This window comes from Loxodonta africana, chromosome 2 (assembly GCF_030014295.1).
Source record: "Loxodonta africana isolate mLoxAfr1 chromosome 2, mLoxAfr1.hap2, whole genome shotgun sequence".
Taxonomy (NCBI): Eukaryota; Metazoa; Chordata; class Mammalia; order Proboscidea; family Elephantidae; genus Loxodonta; species Loxodonta africana.
The window spans coordinates 176,721,399-176,745,294 of record NC_087343.1 but is presented as its reverse complement, the minus strand read 5'-3'; the positions used below and the strand labels follow the sequence as shown (position 1 = coordinate 176,745,294).

At 42.8% G+C, this 23,896-nt stretch overlaps 1 long non-coding RNA gene across 3 annotated transcripts in view; it reads right to left on the bottom strand.

The window, feature by feature from the left end:
• The window catches only part of LOC135229446 (uncharacterized), a 111,440-nt gene extending 87,731 nt beyond the window's left edge, over positions 1–23,709 (bottom strand). For 2 of the 3 annotated variants that reach the window (XR_010320154.1, XR_010320157.1), the window contains exon 1: positions 4–23,707. This is a non-coding gene — a long non-coding RNA (uncharacterized LOC135229446). Of the gene's footprint in view, positions 1–3 lie in introns of all 3 variants that reach the window. The other variant, XR_010320150.1, reaches the window with a different exon arrangement.
• Between the last annotated feature and the right edge of the window lie 187 nt (positions 23,710–23,896).

Below are 23,896 nucleotides of genomic sequence, written 5' to 3'. Positions count from 1 at the left end.
CACCGTTTGGCACGTTTCCTGCCCGGGGTTTACCACTCCACTCCGCAGCCTGCTGCTATCCAAGCGAGGAAGAGAGCCGTCAAGTGGCTTGAGGAACTGCATCTTTCTGGAGAAACGCTCTTGCTCACTGAGGTAGAGGAAGGCACACAAAGGCCTATTTGCATATGCTTTTATTCCATTTCCACACCCTGCACGCTAACTAACGCTCTCTGGAAAGTCCCTTCTCATTCCCTCCTCAGAGTGGCCACGGGGGAAGAGGCTGGGCCAGAATGGAAGGCTCCAGCCTGACAGTGTGAGACTCTCCCTGGGAGAAGCCTCAACCTCCCCGCCCCCACCCCCTGCTCCCCCCGGATTCCTGCTGGAATCAGACCGCCGGGTTGAGGCTGGGGACCCTCTTCCAGCACGCCCTTGGGAGCAGACGACAGGTTTGGCCTGAGCACTCTAGAGAGTTCTGAGCAGGATGCTCTTGCCCCCCTTCAGCCACCCCCGGAAGTTCTGGTCAGGCGTTGGGTGCCCGGGCTTCCTGTCTGTACTCTCCGCAGCCCCACGGGGAAATCCCAAGAGCTTGATCGGCTGCCCAACGAGCCTGTTGGCTTTTCAAGTACGCACAGGCTGAGTTTCGGCCAAAACCTCAATTTAACGTTAACCAAAAATAAATAAATAACATGTGTGCTGGCTTTTTCTTTTTTTTCTTTTTCTCTTTTGTTAAGAGAATAGGCCCTCAGAGTAAGGATCAGGGAGAAAGCACTTTTTCATTGCTACAGACACACCAGGCCTAGATCTGCTCAACATTTCAATGAACAGATGCTGCTTGAAGTGAGCTGACAGGAAGGAGGCCCACAAATCTCTTCCCAAGCACCCTTCTCCAGAAATTCACAGCAGTCTTGTGTCTCCGCTAATAGTTCAGTTTCAACGGGCCCTTCCTATGTGCCAGCACTGTGTTAAACGTTTCACACGTATGATCTTTCTGAATCCTATGGCAGTCATGTCAGGTAGCCAGCATTATATCCTCATTTTACTGACAAAGGAATTTTCTCTTAGGGAGTTAAGGTGACTTGCCCAAATGCAGACAATAACTGCTTCCATGGGTGCCCTTCAAGCTTCCTCTCCCCAAACTAGAAAGACCTTACTAGGCCCTTGGAGTCTGTAAACGCAAATTCAGACGGCCAGCCAAGGTAATTATAACCTCTTTACGCTGGAAATCTACCAGTGGACAGAAAAGCATTAGTTCAAAGATTTTTGCTTCCCTGACCAGGAGGTGTTTTATTAACTCTCTCGGATCCCAAAAGGTTTCTATAAACTTCTATTATAATTTTTTTAAAGCAAATATTTATTGAGCTCTGACTATATGCCAGACACTGCACATATATGTTCTTGTTCAATCCTTCCAACAACCCTGCAAAGTAAAAAATATCCCCAGGTTACCAATGAGGAAACTGAGGCTCAGAGAGATTTTAAAAACTTGCCCAAGATCACAGAGCTAGAAATGAGCACAAACAGTATTTGAACTGAGGTTTGCTCTCCCCAAATCCCTAAGCCCTCTATATTACATTGCACTGCCTCCCAGGGGGTCGACATCGAAGCTATCATGGTGCAATTCTCTCCCACTAGAAAGTGAGCTTCTCTGCGAAGGAGCTGGGCCTCTTGCATCCAAGTAGGCTAGGAACCAGCCTCCAGGCACTAAGTTGCATATGCTGAAACACTGGACAGATAGAAGGGAGGAAAGATAAGGAAAACGTAACCAGTTAAGAACACTCTTACCCCCCGCTGTATTAAAGAGTAAATGATGTGTTCGTGAAGCTTTTATAAAAGGTTAAAGGCTGTATGATGTCAATTAATGCCATTCCTGTTTAAAGAAATCCAGAATCATTTAGATCCATTAACTAGAGTGGGAGTCAACTAGAACAAAACAGGAGGAACCTAGGCCTGCCTGGTTTCTGCTAACAAGTGCCATTACCTGGTTCCAGTCAGTTAAGTTGACTTTTACATTCCTAAGGGCTGCTTCACAACACCTGGGACTGATTGGTATGTTTTTCAGAAATAGGCAAGTGAATGTTTGGGGCCAGAGTTTAAACAGCTGTGTGCCACCTGCTGTGTGCACCTCCATTGCCTGCCTTTTGCTTCAGTAAGAATCAACTTGTAAAATCTTGAGCTATGCCACGGGTCCCACCCTGTGGGGAGCGACAGTGAAGAAAACCAAAAACACAAGGGAAAGATTAGTCCAAAGGACTACTGGAACACAGCTGCCACAGCCTCCACCGGAGTCCATCACAATTAGATGGTTCCCAGCTACCACCACTGGCTGCTCTGACGGGGATCATAAGAGAGGGTCTCGGACAAAGCTGGAGAAAAATGTAGAACAAAATTCTAAGTCACAAAAAAGACCAGATTGACTGGTCTGACAGAGACTGGAGAAACCCTGAGAGTATGGCCCCCAGACACCCTTTTAACTCAGTACTGAAGTCACTCCTGAGGTTCACCCTTCAGCCGAAGATAAAACAGGCCTCTAAAACAAAATAAGACTAAATGGGCACACCAGCCCAAGGGCAAGGACGAGGAGGCAGGAGGAGACAGGAAAGCTGGTAATGGGGAATCCAAGGTCAAAGAGGGGAGAGTATTGACATGTCGTGGGGTTGGCAACCAATGTCACAAAACAATATGTGTATTAATTATTTAATGAGAAGCTAATTGCTCTGTAAATCTTTATCTAAAGTACAATTTAAAAAATATCTTAAATCACGTTTCCATGGACAATATATGGATTTCGCCTCATCATTTTATAATCAAAATATATCATTTTTGGTGGTTTTTTGAGCAGAGATGTTTTAAGCATCATTTATTGAGCTTTTTTATTAGGCGCCAGGCAAAGTGCAACACACATTATCTGCATTATCTCATTGAATCCTCATGAGATGGGTATCACTATACCCATTTTACAGATGACGGTGTACAGATGACTGAAGCTCAGAGAAGCTAAACGACTTTCTGGAGTCACAGAGTCAGTAAGCTACTGCTGGGAGGAGGGGAACCGTTGAAGAAGTATGAGTCTTCCTTGTGACATGAACACTGTCCCTCCTGGTTTGGAGCCTGACCTAACTATCATGCTACATTTCTTACAGGTGCTCATAAATGTGGAAATTAATTGGATCACTGGGTTGGAGCTCTTTTCTACCCTGTTACTTAGGAGGCAACAGAAACAACGGTATGAAGATTTTTGAGCCCTGCGTTGTTTTACTTTAATGCCATGCAGGGCCACTCACACTTGTGAATACTTCACCGCCCCCCACCACCATTCCATGGTATTAGACATTTTAAAATACACCATATACCCCACCAAAAACCAAACCAAGCCCGTTGCCATCAAGTCGATCCCAATACTCCACGAAACCAAAAAAAAAAAAAAAAACCCATTGCTGTCAAGTCAGTTCCAACTCATAGCGACCCTACAGGACAGAGTAGAACTGTCCCGTAGGGTTTCCAAGGAGCAGCTAGTTGGTTCAAACTGCCAACCTTTTGGTTAGTAGCTGTAGCTCTTAACCACTGTGCCACCAGGGCTCCCAGTGCTCCACAGTAAATACTAAATACAGGTAATCCTCACTTTTGCATGTGTTTCAGAACTATGTCCTCAACTTCCATGGTTTTGTGGTAACACTGATGTAGGGATGGAGTTAAAATTCATAAACTGATACAATGTTATGATGTCATGCTGGGTAGGCATTTAATTAAACATTTATTGATTTTGCTTTTACAGTTTTTTGAATTTTGGAGCCAATTTCTTTTTTTCCACAGGCCCTTGAAAAGCACACACACCCTGTGCAGAAAAACACCCTGATGTTTTACCTGGCTCCGTGTTTAAGGAATCGCCTAGCACTATGTTTCACATTGGACATACAAGAGGCTTGACAATCTTGCCACAGTGTGGGTTCAAAGGAACAAAAATGTGAAACTGGAAAGATGACCTCAACTGTTTCCCCAGAGTATTATGGGGACATCTCTGCCAGAGCTCTTTGGCCTTTAACTCTTTGATTCAGTACTAGGAAATTATGACAGAGATGGTTATGAAAAATAGCCCCAAGGGTCATGACAATGCTTATATTTGCAGCCCCCTCAGTACATGAGATGCTTGAAGTTCTTGAACCCTGGAAATCCCCAAATATACAGCCACTGCTGTCGGGGCGAGAGTAGAGCTGGTACCCTGATCAGCTTGCCCTTCAACTGGGACCCAAACTCGTGATCCATCTCCCCACAGTCTCTACAGGCACAAGTGAGGGCTGACGGTCCCTGGTGGACTACCCCTACCCAAAAGGACTTCTTCTATAACCAAATGCCCCTATGCCCCAGCTGCTCATAATGGCTACCACATCCCAGGTCCCTCTTCCTCCCACCCCCTATCATATTACACAACAGCCTGGTATCCACACATTATACCATTACTTTAACTTTCCATTTGTGCACAACTGGTCTCTTTAACTGGTTTAAGTACCTTAAAGACAATAGGGAGTTAAGTAGAAAGAATTGGGGTTTAGACTCCAGCTCAGAAAAAAATAACTTAATCTCCGTAAGCCACTCTTTGCTAAAGTCAGGAATAACACCTACCTGATGGGATTGTTTTGAAGATTTAATTAAAAAAAAAAAACAAAAAAAAAAACCGCCATTAAGCACCAAACATAATATATGGTCCGTAGTCTCTCAAAAAGACAGTGTGAAAAGGCCACCTATTAAATCTCTCTGCCATTTTTGCATGACCTTTCCTCAAGCTGGCCATCCAAGAGCTATCTGAAATTGTGTGCCCAGTGAAGAGAGAATACTACACAGTCATAAAAAGTCAGGAAGACAATAACGATACCAACCATGTTCCTGCATTCTGAGTCTACTCCTGAATCTGATAATGTGGAAATGAAAAATCAAGCATCTCTGGATGCAACAGCAAAGGAAGTTGATAAAGCCCTCCCATCTTCAGAGGTGGGAAAATGCAGTAATAATGACCCATGACCTGTGAGGGCACCGTGAGTGGGGACAGAGGGCCACCTCCTGGGAAGGTAACCGGGAGAAGACAGGCACTGCCTACAGAAAGGGGCGCACTTGACCCATCAAACTGAGGAAATAACCAATAATGTGGGCAAAGATTTAGCCAAATAATGCTCATGAGTAAAGAGGTTTTAACATCAAAATACTGGAATCAAATCTAATTGTCCAAACTAGAAAGCTGGTTAAATAAATTTAAAAAGAAGCATATCCACTCTGACAATTTTCTTCCCACTCTGACAATTTAAAATGATGATGTTAAAGGATGCTTAATAATGTGGGGAAAAAAAAAAAAACCAGGTACGTTTTAAAAGGGGAAATGGTACTATAAAACAATTGTTGTTGACATCTAATTTCTGCAACAAAAAGTGAGGGCAATACACCGAAAAGATAAGAGTAGTTATTTATTAAAGGGAGCAAGCTGGTACTACATGAGATCTTTCTAACTTTTTCTCATTTGTCCTTTTTACATTTAAAAACAAAAAAAAAAGGTATTAGTTTTATTAAACAAAAAGAGAGAAAATAGCTTGAGATAAAGAAAGACGGAGGGAAGAAAGAAAGGAGGGGGAGGAAGGAAGAAGAGAGGGAGGGAGGGAGAGAGGGAAGAAAAAAAAGAAAGGAAGTAAAAAAGGGGAAAAAGGAAGTAAAGGTGTCAGAAAGCAGAGGTTTGTGAACATCTTTCCACTGAGCTGCTTCCACCTCTGCAAACCTTTCTGCTCTGCCTCCTTAAAGCTTCAGGGTGAGGGGAAGCAACACTAACCCTGCTGCTAGTAAAGGCTTATAGAAAAAAGACTAGGAACACATGTCCAACCCACTGTGAGACAGTAAGTACTGATAGATGAAAGATAAGAGCATTCTAAGAGTACTTTTAAACAAAAAATGACTCTGTTTTTCCCATGTACTCTTAAAAAGCTTGAAAGAATCCTGGAACTACCCAAAAGCTTTCAACCAAGTGAATGATCTAGAATATGGGAGCATCATCTTCTTTAAAAAGCATCTCAAGGTAAAATACACTTTACAGTAATAGTATTAGGGAAAAGATTTTGTGGAGCAGAAGGACTTCTAGGTCCCAACTTGAGTCTGGCGAAACCCATAGTACAGTGTTGTGAGCAGAGACTCAGAGCCCCCGTCTTTAGGCCAGGAATGGATTACCCGACAACCAAGGTATGCACAGGCCTATCTGTAGTGCACAATTTCATCTCTTTTTCACCACATCTTTGATGTGAAATTGTGCACTACATATTAGTAAGTAAACACAAGTAAACCCGTGTGTACCTTGCTTACTGTAAATCCATGCATACCTTGCTAACTGGTTAATCTGCTCCTGCTAGATTCAATTCTTATGCTTCTGCTTCCCAGGTGGGCAACATACTTGACCTCTTCCTGCCTCTGTGGCCTCATCCTTGGGATAGTAATAATAGTAGTACCTCCTAGGGTTTTTATTAGTATTATATGAGTTGTTGCATGTAAAATGTTTAAAACCGTTTCCAACAGGTAGTAGCTACTTCATAAATAATTTATCATGGCAATAGTTATTGTGTGCTGGCTACCTAGTGTCCATTCTCCTTCCCAATATTATCCCAGTCTTCCTTCGTGAAGTCACAACTCCCTTATTGTTAACCTTCTTATATTGGTTGGAATTGATGCTACTCTCACCTCCAAAGGTGGGTACTGATTGGCTGTCATGGATTGAATTGTGTCCCCCCAACATATCTGTCAACTTAGCTAGGTCATGCTTCCTAGTATTGTATGTCTACCACTTTGCCATCTGATGTGATTTCCCTATGTGTTGTAAATCCCATCACTATGATATAACGAGATGGATTAGGGCAGTTATACTAATGAGATCTACAGGATTAGATAGTGTCTTAAGCCAATCTATTTTGAGATACAAAAAAGAGAAGTAGGCAGAGAGACATGGGGACCTTATACCACCAAGAAAGCAGCACCAGGAGCAGAGAGTGTCCTTTGGACCTGAGGTTCCTGCACAGAGAAGCTCCTAAACCATGGGAAGATTGATGACAAGGACCTTCCTCCAGAGTCAACAGAGGAATAAAACCTTCTCCTAGTGCTGGTGCATTGAATTCAGACGTCTAGCCTACTGGACTATGAGAGAATAAACATCTGTTTTTTAAGGCTATCCACTTGTGGTATTTCTGTTACAGCAGCACTAGATGACTAAGACATTGGCTTAAACCATTAATTTGTCAGAAGTGATTAATGATGATTGGCTCAGGAAAAGCCACGTAATCCATTCCAGACCAATGAGAGAGAAGGAATTCCAGGGCTTGTGCAGAACCAGATGAAGAGACTCTCTCTTCCCCTGGATGATGTAGTATAAGAATATGGGGTCTGCAGCTGCCGTCATCATTTTGCTACCACAAGAGTGGATCTGTAGCTGCCAGAGCTGAAAACGAAGCCATCACTAAGGAAAGCTCTTGGTGATAATCACTGGAGTCCCTGGATCAGGCCTCACCTGAGAATAGCCTACTGCTAAATATTTTAAACTAAATAAACTGTTATTTAAGCCAATTCGGTCTTCTCTAACTTGCACATAAGAAGCCCTAGTTGATTCACTTTTCTGAGATAAGTAACCTTTTGCATTTCTTCCTCTGGACCCTAATCATGTTCCTAAAATTCTCTACAGCAACAGAATTTGATAAAGAGTTGAGTCTCAGATTCTCTTTCATTTTCTCTGAGGAAAATGAAAGCAAATAACCCTTCAGCTGCCCCTCCCCTGCCCTATCTCAATTATTTCAACCCACCCCAATTTCTAAGGTCTCCTCTGAAATCAGCAACAAGCCATAAAAAATAGTGCAAAGCATAGAAACTAAGTCAAATGATTAAAACTGTGTGTGTGTGTGTGTGTGTGTATGTTTTAACTCAGTAACTACGCAAGAGGGGAATTTGCAACAGTATACTTACCCATTTCTTAAGAAATTCCACTACAAACCCAGCTGGATGTTTCTTGGATTTTGTGATGATCTACTTTTTTTTTACTTGAGGGATAGGTCACAATACTCACAGCACTGAACCACCCCACACCTAGGCCGATGTCTCACATCTAACAGATGCCCACTAGTCACTTGTCGAACTGAAATGCCCATCAATTGACTACACCCTGCTCGACCCACAGTTGCAACCATTTATTGAGCACCTGCTATTCACCAGGTACTTTGCCAGGCGATTCATATACGATATCTTAGATAATTTACTTCAAAGCACATCTGCACAGTAATTACTGAACTATTTATAGATGAGGAAACAGGGGCTTGGCAAGGACAGGCAACTTGCCCAAGGCCATACACGTAGTAAATACGGTGCTAAGATTAGAGCTCTGGCCCAAGATATAAAAGGCCCATTGACAGGGAAACACGCATCACATGAGTACCAGAGATGAGCAAAAGATCATGTGGTTACAAGATGTAAAGGTCAAGGGCAAAGATATTTCAGAGGTGGGAGGCTGTGTGATGTAGAGGAAAAAAGAAATAGGAACTCACACATTTTGCTATGATTAAGCTATGTGACCTTGAATAAGACAAAGAATTCATTCATTCGTTTATTCCACAAATATCCATTGCTGGTCTACTAGGTGCCAGGCTCAATAATAAAAAAAAAAAAAACAGTGAAAAAAACAAGCCTAGCTTTTCTCCTTGTGAAACTTGCAATCCAATGAAGACTTTAGAAATGGGAAAGTCACTCAGGATCACCTAGTCCAAGTCACTCTTTGACAGATGGAAAGACTGAGGCCCAGTGTCTTAACTATCTAGGGCTGCTATAACAGAAATTCCACAAGTGGATGGCCTTAACAAAGAGGAAAAATATTCTTTCACAGTCTAGGAGTTTAGAAGTCCAAATTCAGGGTGCCAGCTCCAGGGAAAGGCTTTTTCTCTTTGTCTGCTCTAGGGGAAGTTCCTTATTATAAATCTTCCCCTGGTCAAGGAGCTTCTTAATGCAGGGATCCCGGGTCTAAAGGACGCACTATTCTCCTGGCACCTGTTTCTTGGTAGTATGAGGTCCCCCTGTCTCTCTGCTCACTTCTCTCATATCTCAAAAGAGATAGGCTTAAAACACAATCTAATGTTATAGACTGAGTCCTGCCTCTTTAACATAACTGCCGCTAATCCCACCTCATCAACATCATAGAGATAGGAGTTACAACACAAAGGAAAATCGTATCAGATGACAAAATGGGGGACAATCATACAATACTGGGAATCGTGGCCTAGCTAAGTTGACAGACATTTTGGGGGAACACAATTCAATCCGGAAAGAGGGAAGGACTCAGCCAAATTACACAATGAGTTGGTTAGAGGCAGAGCTGGGGACTACAACCCAGCACTTCATATGGCTGTCTCAGAACTGTTTCCCTACTACAATGCTCCACAAATGGGAAGACAGGTAACTGCCTCCCACACCTCACAGGACTCCCATAACAACTGAGAGGGAGTATTTGAAATCAGTTGAAAAGGCAAACTATTATGAACCAAGATGTTCACCGCAGCACCGTCAGAATGCATGCCCACGCACAGACACTGCAAACAAATGTGCTCCCAGTGGGGCGTCGCTACTCAAACTATGGGACGTCCGTGTAATGAATGCCTTAAGCTACTAAATAAATATAATAAATGTTAGATTTATAATAATATGTGTTAGATTTATTGGCTTGGCCTGGAGATTGACCCTGGTCTTTTGTTCATCATGTTGCCAAGTAAAGAAGATAACACGATCTGGGTGGGGACTGGAAGATGGGGGGGGGGTCATTAACTTTTTCTTTATATAACATCTAGCTTGGGTTTTTTTTTTTTTAACTTTTAAAAATTTTTTTTGTGTTTTACATATCATTTTTGGAAAGACAGGTAATATATTCACATGGTTCAAAACGAAAAGAGGCAAGGACATGGTGGCTGAAAAGAGTCCTGCCTACTCTGCCCTCCAGAGGCTCTAGGTTCCTCACAGGCTATCAGTTTCCCTTAGGTCCCTCAGGGGGTATTTTATGAAAATACGGTGATCTCCATGAGGATGCCTGGTACATAATACTGCACCTTGCTTTTTTCACTTAACAACATATCTGGGTAACATATTTTATTATATTTAACAAGCTTTCTTTTCTATGTTGTTGTTAGATGCTGTTGAGTCAGCTCCGACCCATAGCGACCCTATAGGACAGAGTAGAACTGCCCTGTAGGGTTTCCAAGGAGCAGCTAGTGGATTTGAACAGCTGACCTTTTGGTTAACAGCCAAGCTCTTAACCACTATGCCACCAGGGCTGCATTTATTTAATCACCTCCTTACTGATGGCCATGTAGGTTGTTTCCAATCTTTGCTTAAATGAACCATGCTGAAAAGACTGACCTTGTAACTTTTATTAGATTATGTCACTCCTCTTCTCAAAATATCTGGTGAAATCCTGTTTCTTGCCATGGCCTACGAAAATCCTTGCAATGGCCCATATGGCCCACCCCTTAGCCCTGGGGCCTATTTCCCACCACCACCCCCTGCCCTCTCCTTGCTGTTCCTCAGCCCTCTCCACCCAGTGCCTCATCGGCTCACTCCTTCAGCTCCTGTGAGGCTTTACTCAGATTGCACCCTTCTCAAGAGACATCCTCCCAGCATTTCCTCTCTCCCTCAGCCACCCCACACCATTTTTTCTGTAGCACTTATCACCACCTAATATACTCTATAATTTTCTTATTTATTATGTTAATTTTTTGCCATCTGTCTTCCTCACTAAAGTATAAGCTTCCCTCACTAAAGATGGCAGGAATTTGTGTTGGTTGTGGACACTGATGTGCCCCCAGTGCTTAGAACACAGTAATTGGAACATAAAAAACCAAATGAGTTGTCTTCAGGTTGATTCTGTCTCATCGCAGCCCAGTGTGTGTAGGAGCAGGACTGGGCTCCGCAGAGTTTTCAATGGTTGATTTTTCAGAAGTAGATCCCAAGGCTTTTCTTCCAAGGAGCCTCTGGGCGGACTCGAACCTCCAACCTTTCAGTTAGCGGTCAAGCGCATTAACTGTTTGCACCACCCAGGGACTCAAATTGCACATAATAAGGTCCCAATAAGTATTTGTTGAATGAATAAACAAATTTGTCATTTCACATATGTGTGAGTATATTTTATTACATACATACTTTTAACAATTAAAGTATAAGGGAGAAAAAGAAAGGCATATTATATTTGTAGGAGGGAGCAGGAGAGTTACAACTATAGTCATTTTCTTTCAAAACAAGACCTTTACATACAGCAATGGTGCATGTTTCATGTGCTTTGTTTGTGTCACGTACACATCTGCTCTCCTCACAATAACCTGTGAGTTAAAAACCCACTGCTGTTGAGTCAATACCGACTTATAGCGGCCCTATAGGACAGAGTAGAACTGCCCCATAGAGTTTCCAAGGAGTGCCTGGTGGAATTTGAACTGCCGGCCTCTTGGTTAGCAGCTGTAGCACTTAACCACTACACCACCAGGGTTTCCAACCTGTGAGTTAAGGACCGTTATTACTGTTTAGAGTCAATGAACCTTGGGCACAGAGCAGTGAAGTGATTTGTCCAAGGTCACACAGCTGGAAGGTGCAAGATGTCACAGCATAGGACACAAGCATAGGTGGCCTGGCTCCAGAAACATGCTCTTAACCACTAGGCTTTACTGCCTCTTAACATTCCAGTCAGTGGCCTTTGTAAAGCAAGTAAGATCCTAGAGTCCAAATTCCTAATTTTATTTTCACACATACATACACAGAGCATCGAGAGAAAATGAACCTGCTCCTGGTTGACAATTTGTTGAGATTGAAATAACTCACTCAGGTGTGCCCTGCAGTGTGTAATGAAGCCAGGAGTGGAATCCAGATTGTCCTTATTCCTGAGCCCCTTAAGCACCATACCACCCTGCCTGCACTTGGGCCAGAATGAAGAAAAATAGGACAGTCATACGTCTGGGGTAAATGGTTAACACGCTCAGCTGCTAACCAAAAGGTTGGAGGTTCGAGTTCACCCAGATGCTCCTCAGAAGAAAGGTCTGGGGATCGATCTACTTCTGAAAAGTCAGGCGTTGAAAATCCTGTGGAGCACAGCTCTATTCTGATGCACAGGAGATCGCCATGAGTTGGAACTGACTCAACAGCAACTGATGATGGTATGCATGTAAAGGCCAAGGAGCTTCCAGGGGGATCATCACCGCCAAAACTCACAGCCACCAAGGCTGTTTCAGCTGCTGTCTCCTCTGAAAGTTTTGATTTACAAGGTTCTTTTGACAGGAAGTGTTGCGGGTTCAGATCTTACCTTGATCAGTGCAGTGGCCCAGAGCTCTCAAAGCAGTGTTAACAGGGCACAAGATAACACCACTGCCAGGCTTGAAATACTATGGAAGAGCAGTTGATGGTCATCCTCGAGCTATAGTTATGGCTGTTGGAGTGGCCGGGTGATGGGCAACGGGAGCACACATACAGCCCTGAGGCCCATTTACTGTTGCTTCCCGGTTCCTAACGGAGCGTGCTAAATCACACTTCCCACTCCAGTAATATATCCTTGTGGGGCAGGCCAGGATGTGGAGAGCTGACATTTAGCATGCCATCAACCTAGAGCAGCCTCGTGAGTCTCTTGTTCCTTGTTTGCATTTATGAAACAAAAACGAAGAAATAGGGCTTATGTTTATTTATGAGTGGTTTCCTAGTGTTTCGCTTACTTGAGATGGTCACCAGCCTGAGAGTTGGAAGACCTGTATTGAGATGCTACTGAATAGTTTTTGACAGTCACATCTTTAAACTCTGATTTTCAGTTTTTCTCATCTGTAGAGTAGACAGTTGGGACTAAGGCTGCAGATCTGTGCTTGGTTCCACTCTGAGCATTTCCCCTGGCCAGTTCCAGGACATAAGACCCACTTTTCCTGAAGCTGCCCAGTTCCTCACACCTAGCCAGTGCTGGATCACCCAGAAGGCAGGCTATGTCTGTGCTTGCTGTTGTTGTTAGCTGTCCTTGAGTCACCTCTGACTCATGGCTACCTTATGTTTAAGGGAATGAAACATTACCCAGTCCTGTGCCATCTTCATGATGGTTGCTATGTTTGAGTCTATTGTCTTGGCTATTGTATCAGTCCATCTCACTGAGTGTTTCACTCATTTTTGCTGACTTTACCAACCATGATGTTCTTTTCTAGTGATTGGTCTTTCCTGATGATGTGTCCAAAGTAAGATCCAAAGTCTCACCATCAATGCTTAGGGTCCCAGAAAGTCATGAACACCAACAAAGTAATGATTTAAAAGAAGCTGCTGTGTCAACAAAAACATCGATGTGGTCACTGTGGGAAAACATCTGAATTTTGTTGGAATATCTTACACTAAATTTATGAAATTACTTACTGGCGTCAGGAGGGGAACCATGTCTTTCTATATTTATAACCTTCAAATCTAACCCTGTTTTGAAAATTTGGAATTATAGGGCTACTGACCTTCTCCCTGCCTTCCTTCTTTCCTCTCTCCAGTCATCTGAAAGAACTCCTAAAAACCTCTGTGTCTTGGTTTCCCATTTTTAAAAAGGGAACTATTGCCCACAGCTAACCCACAAGGTTAAAACCCCAGATTTAAACATAAACAGATACAGATCACTTGCCATGACAGCAAAGAACTGTGTGCAAGGGTATTCTTTGCAGCTGTCTTAGGCTAGGTTCTCTGGAGGAACAAAACCGGTAAAGCGCATAAAGATATATAGAGAGAGATTTATACCAAGGAAATGCCTCACGCAGTTGTAGAGGCTGGAATGTCCCAACTATAGAAGGTTCTCCTGATTCACATAGCTACAGGGGCTGGTGAACCCAAGATCGGCAGGTCAGAGAGCAGGGCTCTTGCTCACAGGCTGCAAAGATAGATGAATCCCAAGATCATCAGGCAAGACCGAAGGTAAGCTGCTAGCTCAAGCCCCAAGAACTGAACTGATGAACAGGAACCAGCTGCAGGATCCAGAAAGAGCAAAAGCCCACGAGCCTTGCCAGAATGTCCACTTATATTCGATGCAGGGCACACAACCAAGAACTCCTTTCAACTGATTGGCTACTCACAGAAGATTCCATCATGGAGGTGATCACATTATATCAAATCTAATTATGGATGTGATCATGTGACTGCCAACCACTGAGAATCATGGCCCAGCCAAGTTGACACACAACCTTAACTATCACAGCAACATTACTTGTAATTATAAAATAGGAGAAATCTTAAACATCCATCAATGGTATGCATTAAATAAATCATGGTATATCCATTCTAAAGAACACTAAACCAAAAAAAAACGAAACCCACTGCCATTGACTAGGCAGCCCTTAAAATGAATGTAGTAGATCTGTATATGCCAAAATGAAACCATCTTTGGAACGCATTTCTAAATGAAAACAGCAAGATGCAGAGCAACATCCAGTAGGCTCCCATTTGTGGTGGTGTTTTTTTTTAAAGGAATCTATATTCACATATGCTGATTTATACATGGGATATTTCCAGAAAGATAAACAAGAACTGTTAGCAGTGGTTGCCTCTGGGGATTAGGCTAGGCAGCCTGAGTAGAGGGAATGAAACTTTATCTTCATTCTATACACTCTTGTACTCTTTTTTTTTTTTTAATCAGGTATAGTACGTACTTCTATTTAAATAAAGAAAAGGGTCACATTTATGGATCACATTTTTATCAATATTAATAATAAAAGAGAATGAAATATACTCTGTCAATGCCAGTTAGAAAGCTTTGTTCATGTAGAGAACTGATGGAGCATTGATTTGATGCAAAGTGCCACGCTGCGTGCACCGGTGATACAGAGAGGACAGAGCCCTGGCCCCTTCCTGTCAGAGGGCACAGCAGTTACCATCTCAAGCTCTAGAGGGAAGTGGACTAGATTCAAAGGGCAACTCCACCACTTCCTTGCTGGGTGACTGTGGGAACCTCAGGTCACCTCCCTGAATCTCAGTTTCTTTATCCGTACAATGGGGATATTTAAAGAGCCTATCTTTCCTGGTTCCCCATTTAGCTGTTGTGAAGAATAAAAGAGAGTAGGCAAAAAGCTCAGCCCAGGGCCTGGTTGTTAGTAAATGATGATAAGCATGGGCTGCTGTTATGACAGGAATCGCTCTCTATCTGAATGCTAGCTACTGCTCTCTCAAAATCAGAAGACTATTAGTTTTTGATAACCCATTATTCCTCCATATCCAAGCACGCAATCTGAACTCAGGAACAGAATAGATTCAGAGAGTTTAAGGGATACATTTATTCCTTACTTAAGAGGGATATCCTTATTCTTAAGATGCTTAGAAGAGGGATCTGAGCGAATCCCTGAAAGATAAGTAGAACTTCAATAGACAGACTTGGGGGGGTGGGGCATCGGAGGAGATGGGGATTCCTTGCTGAGGAAACAGCATGAATTAAGAGAACAAAACAATAAGGACATCTGAGGAATGGCCAAGAGCCCAGCATGGGTACCTCCCTCATGGGAGACCAGTGAGCCAATCCAGATATGGTTTCAAATGCCATGATGAGGAGCACTCAGAACAAAGTAGATGCTGAAGGTTGAGGAGCAGTGGAATCTTGACATAACCAGGAGATGATGAGGGCAATACCATTAAGAATAGAAATAAGAAGATGGAATCTAAGAGAACTCAGGATATGGACTGCCTAGGATTTGGTGACTGCTTGGATGTTTAGCTGGGGAGGTGAGGAAGAAGTTGAAGAGAAACTCCAGACTTATAGTTAACACAATAAATCTGAGCTTTCCATAACAGATGGAAGGGGAGATGGGAGTACATGTGGGTATGTATAATGTTAGTATGTGGGTATGTATAATATTAATATATATAATATACTTGAACACAATTAACTCTTTTAACTTCCAAACTGTCAGAAGAACTAAGCAATCTTCCCTTTAATTCATTCAATAAATATTTATTGAGCACCTATTGTGTATTGGGGTCTCTGAGTGGCACAAACAGTTAAGCTCTCAGCTACTAACCAAAAGGTTGGGAGTTCAATCTGCCCAGAGGCACCTGGGAAGAAAGCCCGGGCAATATACTTCTGAAAGATCATAGCTGCTGAGAACCCTATGAAGTACAATTCTACTCTGAAACACATTGGGTAGCCATGAGTTGGAATTGACTCAATGATGACTGATTTTTTTTGGTATTGCGCACCAAGTACTGGGCCAGAAGCCAGAAATTTAACAGTGAAGCAAACACAGCCCTTGATCTCATAGACCTTAAAATCTGCTGGGAGTCCAGGCTGGTTAAACAGCAATCACAATCATGCTAGGATAGAATTCATGGGACACTGGGGAATCTAATCCAAGCTCAGGCATCAGAGAAGGCTTCAGAAGTGACTTCAAGGCTGAGAACAGAAAGAGGAGTAGGATTTAAGCAGGCAAACTCATTGCCATCGAGTGGGTTCCAACTCATAACGACCCTACAGGACAGAGGAGAACTGCCCCACAGGGTTTCCAAGGAGCGGCTGGTGGATTCGAACTGCCGACCTTGAGATCAGCAGCCAAGTTCTTAATCACTGCACCACCAGGGCTCCTTAAGCAAAGAGCCAGGAAACAAAATCACAAGCATGAGAAACAGTAAGCATGATGGCCCCGAGAGGGAACGCACGCAGACCTAGAGGAACTACAGACGTGTCATATGGCTGGATGGAGAGGTAAGGAGAGGGCAGAGTGGAGCCTGAGTGGGACCAGATGGTGATGTAAGCCGTATGCTCTTCATTCACAGCAGTTACTCTCTGGGCCTGTCTCAGAGGTAACACGGCCCCTGCCCTACAGCTCCAGGCAAATGCATCCTTGGAAGAAGCCTCTCCCCAAGCCCCTGTAGAAGCCCAAGTCAGACCAATGAGGTGGAGCCAGGTTTTGATTTGAAAACGATGACTTTGCTTTTGTATCAGATTTCTAAATAGGGAATTTTTCAGCCCTACCACTGTCATGTGCACTGACTTCCTCCTTTCACCCCCTTAGGAAAAAAAAAGAAGAAGAAAAATTGTGTAAAAATCCATGTGAAGGTGGATGTCCTGGTGTGAAGCAGTGGGACATTCAACACTATAGAACTTTGTAGACTTTCTTCATCCTCCATTTGGCAGTAACAGCAGCATCTAAGACCTTGAATTTCTGTGGGCCCTTACCACCATTATCTCACCCACAGGACACAGCAAGAGCCAATTTGATTTTGATGTTGGCTCTGATGCTTGAAAATATTATGTAGCTTGCCCACAGTCACCCAGCAATTTGTAGATAGGAAGGACGATTTTTGGGTTTCTTTCTACTTAGCGTCTCCTTCTGTTTCCCTACATTCCGTTTCTGTTTGCTTTCCCCAGTCTCAGCTGCATACGATAGAGACTTAGAGATGAATATGAACAGAAAAGTACAAGGGAATTAATAAGGCCTCATCTGTCAGGGAACTAATGTAGGGGTGGCCCATGCTCTGTCGCCATGTGAATTAGAAAAAGGCTTGGACAGCAGCTGGGGACACCTTGTGCAGGGAATAACCTGCTCAGCATATGGGGAGGCCATGGTAGGCTGAGGTAGGCGGAATTGGCGTTTGAGGGAGAATATACTGAACACATGTTTACAAATGAACTGAAGTTTCACTTGAGTAGAAAATGTACAAGCTGAATAAGGCACAGAATCAATGGTTTGGCACCTAGAATCCATGAATAGGCATCAAGGGGGTATGAAACATCCAGCAATTTTATATAAAATGTTACCTAAGTTTTTCCAGGGAGACGTTTATCACTTTCATCATTTTCTCAAGGGGCTCTCTGATCTACCTATCTAGCACATACACACACACACACACACACACACACACACACACACAGAGAGAGGCATAAATTTTTACTTAAAAGCCACTGGTATAACTTAATCTTTCATTTGACTAATAAGGAAAGAAAGGACCAGAGATGTTCAGCGTCCTGTCTAAGCCACATTGCTGATTAGTGATCTGATTGTGATAAAAACTCAGGTCTGCAACTCAAATAACAGGTCTCTCTATGCTTAAGGGAAACCCTGGTGGCGTAGTGGTTAAGTGCTACAGCTGCTAACCAAAGGGTCGGCAGTTCAAATCCGCCAGGCGCTCCTTGGAAACTCTATGTGGTAGTTCTACCCTGTTCTGTAGGGTTGCTATGAGTCAGAATCGACTCAACGGCACTGGGTTTGGTTTTTCTATGCTTAAGACTAATGGAGACCCCAGGTGTTACAGAGCAGAACTGCTGCATAGGGTTTACTTGGCTGTCATCTGTACAGAAGCAGATCACCAGGCCTTTCTTCTGTGGTGTCACTGGGTGGTTTTAAACCACCAGCCTTTAGGTTAGTAGTTGAGTGCAAACCATTTGCACCACCCCGGGCATCACCATGAGTTGGAATTGACTCAGAGGCAATGGGTTTGGTTTTTTGGTTTTCGATGCTTTATCACATTATCATCTCAATAAGACATCTTTATCCAGAGAATTCAACCTGGTCAGGAATGTCTCAGAACTGGCAGCAGAGACCTCACAAGAAGGAGTCTCTGAGAGGAGCAAGGCTGCATTTCCAAACATCTGCCTTCCAGTGCCGTTTAGCCACCTTGCTCAGCCGAACTCCGGCTATAGCAGGCCTGCCTTGGTGGTTGAGCAGATCAAAGGCCACCAGGGATAAACTCTGCTGTCTTCTCCTGTCTCCTCAGCCTTCCTCCCACCATCCCCCATACACATTTGCAGGCACCTGCACCTAGTGACCAGGCAAGACTCAGGAAGCATGTGGGCTGGAAAGCCACAGGTTGCTCAATCAGTGCTTAACAAAATAAACTTGTAAAAAAGCTTGAAGTCCTAAAGCCCCCACAAATACACTCAGCGCTCACATGACCACCAAGGACGTGTGTGGGTGGGATGGACTTGTACACTCACATTCACCTTTCTCGGGTGCCTAGTTTAAAAATATTAGGGACAGGGCCACCAGTTTCCTTCAGCGGTTGTAAGCACAAAGCAAAACGAAGTCCTTCTTAAGTCCTAGATGTCCTTCCAATGAGAATCAGGGCTCCAAATAGATCCAAAAGAATTTTAGAGATCTTCTCCAACTACCTCGTGTTACAGGTGATGACAGAGAGGCCCAGGGAGGCCAAGCAACAGGTGTAAGACATATAGCTAGTAGGTGGCCCCTTGACTCCAAGGCCAGGAAGCCATCCACCATACCAATATGCCCACAGTGGCAGATATTTTGTCCACTGTTATATGAGAGATGCTTTGGGTGGGACATAGATGAAGCTTTAAATAGCATTGAATCACAAGAGAAAATTAATCCCTTTCCCCTTCTCTTTTAGTCCTTCTGATTACTTTGACCTTTCATTACCAATTTTTTTTTTTTTTTTGGTGGCATGTGTTTTCAGTACTGGAATGCATGCTTACTAATTGTGCTTAAATTTTTAGTTCATAGTATGGATTTTGAGAAATACAATCAGGTAATACAAGCCACCAGTAAGGCGAGTGACACTCTGGCGCCACCAATCTGTGGTGTGTCAACATACCAATAAAAACTAAAGAGGATTTATTGCTGGCGCCTTTCTATTAGGTTAAATGGGAACCTCCAGTTTTCCAAATATGACAAAGAAAAATCAAAATAAACCCATCAGGGCTCCCTAACTATCACACAAAATCAAAACAAAAAACCAAACCTGTTGCCATCACATAGATTGCCACTCATAGCAACTGTATATGACAGAGCAGAACTGCCTCCATATGGTTTCCAAGGAGCAGTTGGTGGTTTCGAGCTGCTGACCTGGGGATTTGAACTGCTGACCTTTTGGTTAGTAGCCAAGCTCTTAACTACTGTGCCACCAGGGCTCCACTGTCACACAGGAAAGCAGTTAGCCCTGAACTGAAACTCTCCTTAACACTTAAGTTACTACAGGTTGAACGGTATACCAGACATTTTTTTGCTTCTGAACCTGTAGGTAGCACCTTATTCTGTTCTTATTCTGCATTCTGTATTTCCTGGATGTGTTAGTTTTGTATGGAATGCTCAACCTACGCAACAATGAGGCTCCAGCTCCGTCTTCAGAGCTTCACGCACTTCAGAAGAGACCCACCTTGATACCAAATGCGTTAGAATTGGAATAACAGAAGAAGGTGCTACCTACATGTTCAGAAGCAAAAAAAAGTGTCTGGTATACCGTTCATCCCGTAGTAACTAAAGTGTTAAGGATAGTTTCAGTTCAGTGCCAATGTCTTTAAAATCTCTTTAAAACTTGTTAAACTCCCTTTTTCTAGAAAGCAGGCCTTTGTTGGAAAGCAAGTGTCAGTATCAGCAAGAATTGAATAACAATGTTTTGTTTTGTGGGTGTGTATTTTAGTGAGCCCTAATGGCGCAGTGGTTAAAGTGCTCAGCTGCTAAATGAACGGTCAGCGATCTGAACCCACGAGCCACTGCTTGGAAGAAAGATAGGGCAGTCTGCTTCTGTAAAGATTGATAGCCTTGGAGATCTACGGGGCAGTTCTACTCTGTCCTACAGGGTCGCCATGAGTTGGAATCAACTTCAAGGGCAGTGGGTTTTCTAATTAGGTCAAGTAATACAAGTTTTTCATTTATGTGCTAGAATAAAGTCCCATTAAATATATGTATTTAGATGAAAGAAAAAATTGAGTCAATTTAAAGAAAAATCTAAAATGAATATTTATCACTTGCTATGTTTTTTTATGATACAAAGTAACCTAAAAATATCATGTCAATGAACATAAAACAAATATTACTTCATAATAACTTTTTAAGCAAATGACTCAATAACTAAAACTTTTTTTTTATGTCACTTTACACATGGTGTCTACACATGACTAGAAATCTATCACATGAACATGGGGGTCACCTCCGTACTCTGTGACTTCCTCTCTTTATTCCCCCCTTACCTCCCAGGGGACCTCTGGGAGACCAACGTGCCGCCTCAGGAGTGTCACATGAGTTGATTACAATGGGAAGGGCAAACAGCCCATTTCACCACGGAGGGACTATGAGTCGTTCTCAACACTGGCTAGGAACAGCGCCTCCTAGTGGACACTTTGGAAATTTGTCCCAGCAATTTTTTGTCTTCTGTATAGGCCAGCCTGACACTCATTCTAATTACTTTCCAAGTTTCCTGTGTTTTATATGCTTAGGTAAGCTACACTACCTATAAATTTCACCTTGTATTTGTCACAGAAAGGGGTTTTTGTGGCTCAGACTGAGAACCACTGTCTTAGAGCATACAACAGTCAGATAGGTCCCTGCTTTAAGGGCTTACAGCCAGTGTTGGAGGTGCCACTAAGAAGATTATTTCACAATGAGAGGTGTCATTCCCCAGACTGACCAAACTCTCTAGTCTTCTGACCAAATGCTGCAACACACCAAGCTCAGCTCCAAGGACTTCCCTCTGAGACCAGTGTCACACAGAGTAAGCCTTCCTTCTGTGGAATTGGCATGTTTCTCCCCTGTAGAATTGATTACCCTGTCTCTGGAGCCTCTTAATCCAGCATCGGTGTTTAAGAATCCCTACCTTTTCAGAGTACCTGGATTTAAACCCAGCTCCACCACCTTCTAGTTGAACTTTCCACAAGTTTCATGCTGTTGACAGTCCAAGTGTCCAGCAATTAAAAACAAGTGATCATACCCACACACCCAGCCCCCTCCCAACCCAGTGTTGCTCTGAGATCACATGCTATGAAACATGGGAACACGTGGCACAGCCCCAAAACAAAGTAAATGCTCAATAAATGTCAGATGGTGTGGTGACAGTGACAATCTTCCCCCCATCAATCCCAGTTTTCAGCTGAAGATCATAGATGCCTTTATTATCTAACTTTATCCGATGGGAAGTGACTTGCTCAAGATCATGTTGCTGGTCAAGGGCAGAGCTGGGAATTGAACCCAAAGATGACAACTACACACCCCCAAAATCTCTCCTTTGCTGGATGAAAAATTCTTTGAGGTCTGTGACTTTTGTCATTTTATATTCTTCACAGCACTTAGCATAGGGTTATGCATATAATGGATATGCAACCAATGAAATAAATATGAACATTTATGAAGTGATCATTCTGGACCCAACACTGTGCAAAGTACTATAAACACATTATTTCATTTGTTGCTCACAATAACTGTATGAGGCAGCCTCATTCACAGACAAGGAAACTAAGTCTCAGAGAGGTTAAGTAACGTGTGAGGATTCAAACCCAGCCACACTAACTCCTGGGCTCTCATCCATTAGACCAGCAGTTCTCAAACTGTTTGGTTTTAGGACTCCTTCACACTCATAAGAATTATTAAGGACCACAAAAAGCTTTTGTCTATAAGGATTTTATCTATCACTATTTACAGTATTAGAAATTAAACATTTTTATAATATTTACTAATTCATTTAAAAATTACAATAATAAATATGTTAAATATAACTAGCATATTTATGAAAAATATCTTTTCCCAGACAAACATTTCATGAGAAGGATTACACTGATTAACATTTTAGCAAATCTATTGAATGTCTGCCTTAAAAGAAGACAGCTGGATTCTCATATCTGCTTCTGCATTCAATCTGCTGTGATATCACACTTCGTTTAGCTTCTGGAAAACTCCACCATATGTTTGGGAGAGAATGAGAGTGAAAAAGACAAATAACATATTATTGAAACAATTTTGCCTTTATGCACCCCTGAAAGGGTCTCGGGGTTTCCCCTGGGACCTCCAGACACCCTTTGAGAGCTGCGCTCTCTAACATGCCATCTATAGGGTGAATGAGCAATGGGTTATGCCTTCCTGAGAGTCACTTCTCCAGGAGTTCATTATTATTCCAACTGTGTCTCAGTTTCTTAGTGCTTCTGTAACAGAAATAAGACAAGTGAGTTGTTTCAAAGAACAGAAATCTACTTTCTCACAATTTAGGAGGTTCCCAGCACCCGGAAGGTAGAAGTCCAAATTCAGGGTTTGACTCTAGGGGGAGGTCCTTTCTTGTCTATTTCAATTACTGTTATTGTTGTTCTTAGGTGCCGTCTAGTTGGTTCTGACTCATAGTAACCCTATGTACAGCAGAACAAAACACTGCCTGGTCATGTACTATCCTCACAATTGTAGCTATGTTTGAGCCCATTGCTGCAGCCATTGTCAGTCCATCTTACCGAGGGTCTTCCTCTTTTTTTGCTGATCCTCAACTTTACCAAGCATGATGTCCTTCTCCAGGTACTGGCCCCTCCTGATAGCATGTCCAAAGTACATGAGACAAGATCTCACCCTCCTTACTTCTAAGAAGCATTCTGGCTGTACTTCTTCTAAGGCAGACTTGTTCATTCTTCTGGCAGACCATGGTATAGTTAATATTCTTTGCCAACACTGTAATTCAAAGTCATCAATTCATCTTAGGTCTTCCTTATTCATTGTCCAACTTTCACGGGCATATGAGGCATTGCCTTGGGTCAGGTGCCCCTTAGTCCTCAAAGTGACATCTTTGCTTTCCAACACTTTTAAGAAGTCTTTTGCAGCAAATTTCCCAATGCAATACATCATTTGATTTCTTGACTACTGCTTCCATGGGTGTTGATTGTGGATCCAAGCACAATGAACTCCTTGAGCCCTAGAACATAATGAATACTCAATAAATATTAATGTTCATTTTTTTTTCCAAAAAAAAAAGTTCTTTCTTGAGTGCAGTGAATTGTAGTAGGCACCAAGGAGAAAAACAAAATGGCTAAGTACATGGATTCTGGAATCACTATCTAGGTTCAAATCTTTGCTCAATCACTTCCTATTTCTGTCATCTTGAGCAAGTTACTTAAGCTTTCTGTGCTTCAGTTTTTTCATTGTAAAATGGGGATAAAATTAGTACAAGGCACTCCTTGGAAACTCTATGGGGCAGTTCTACTCTG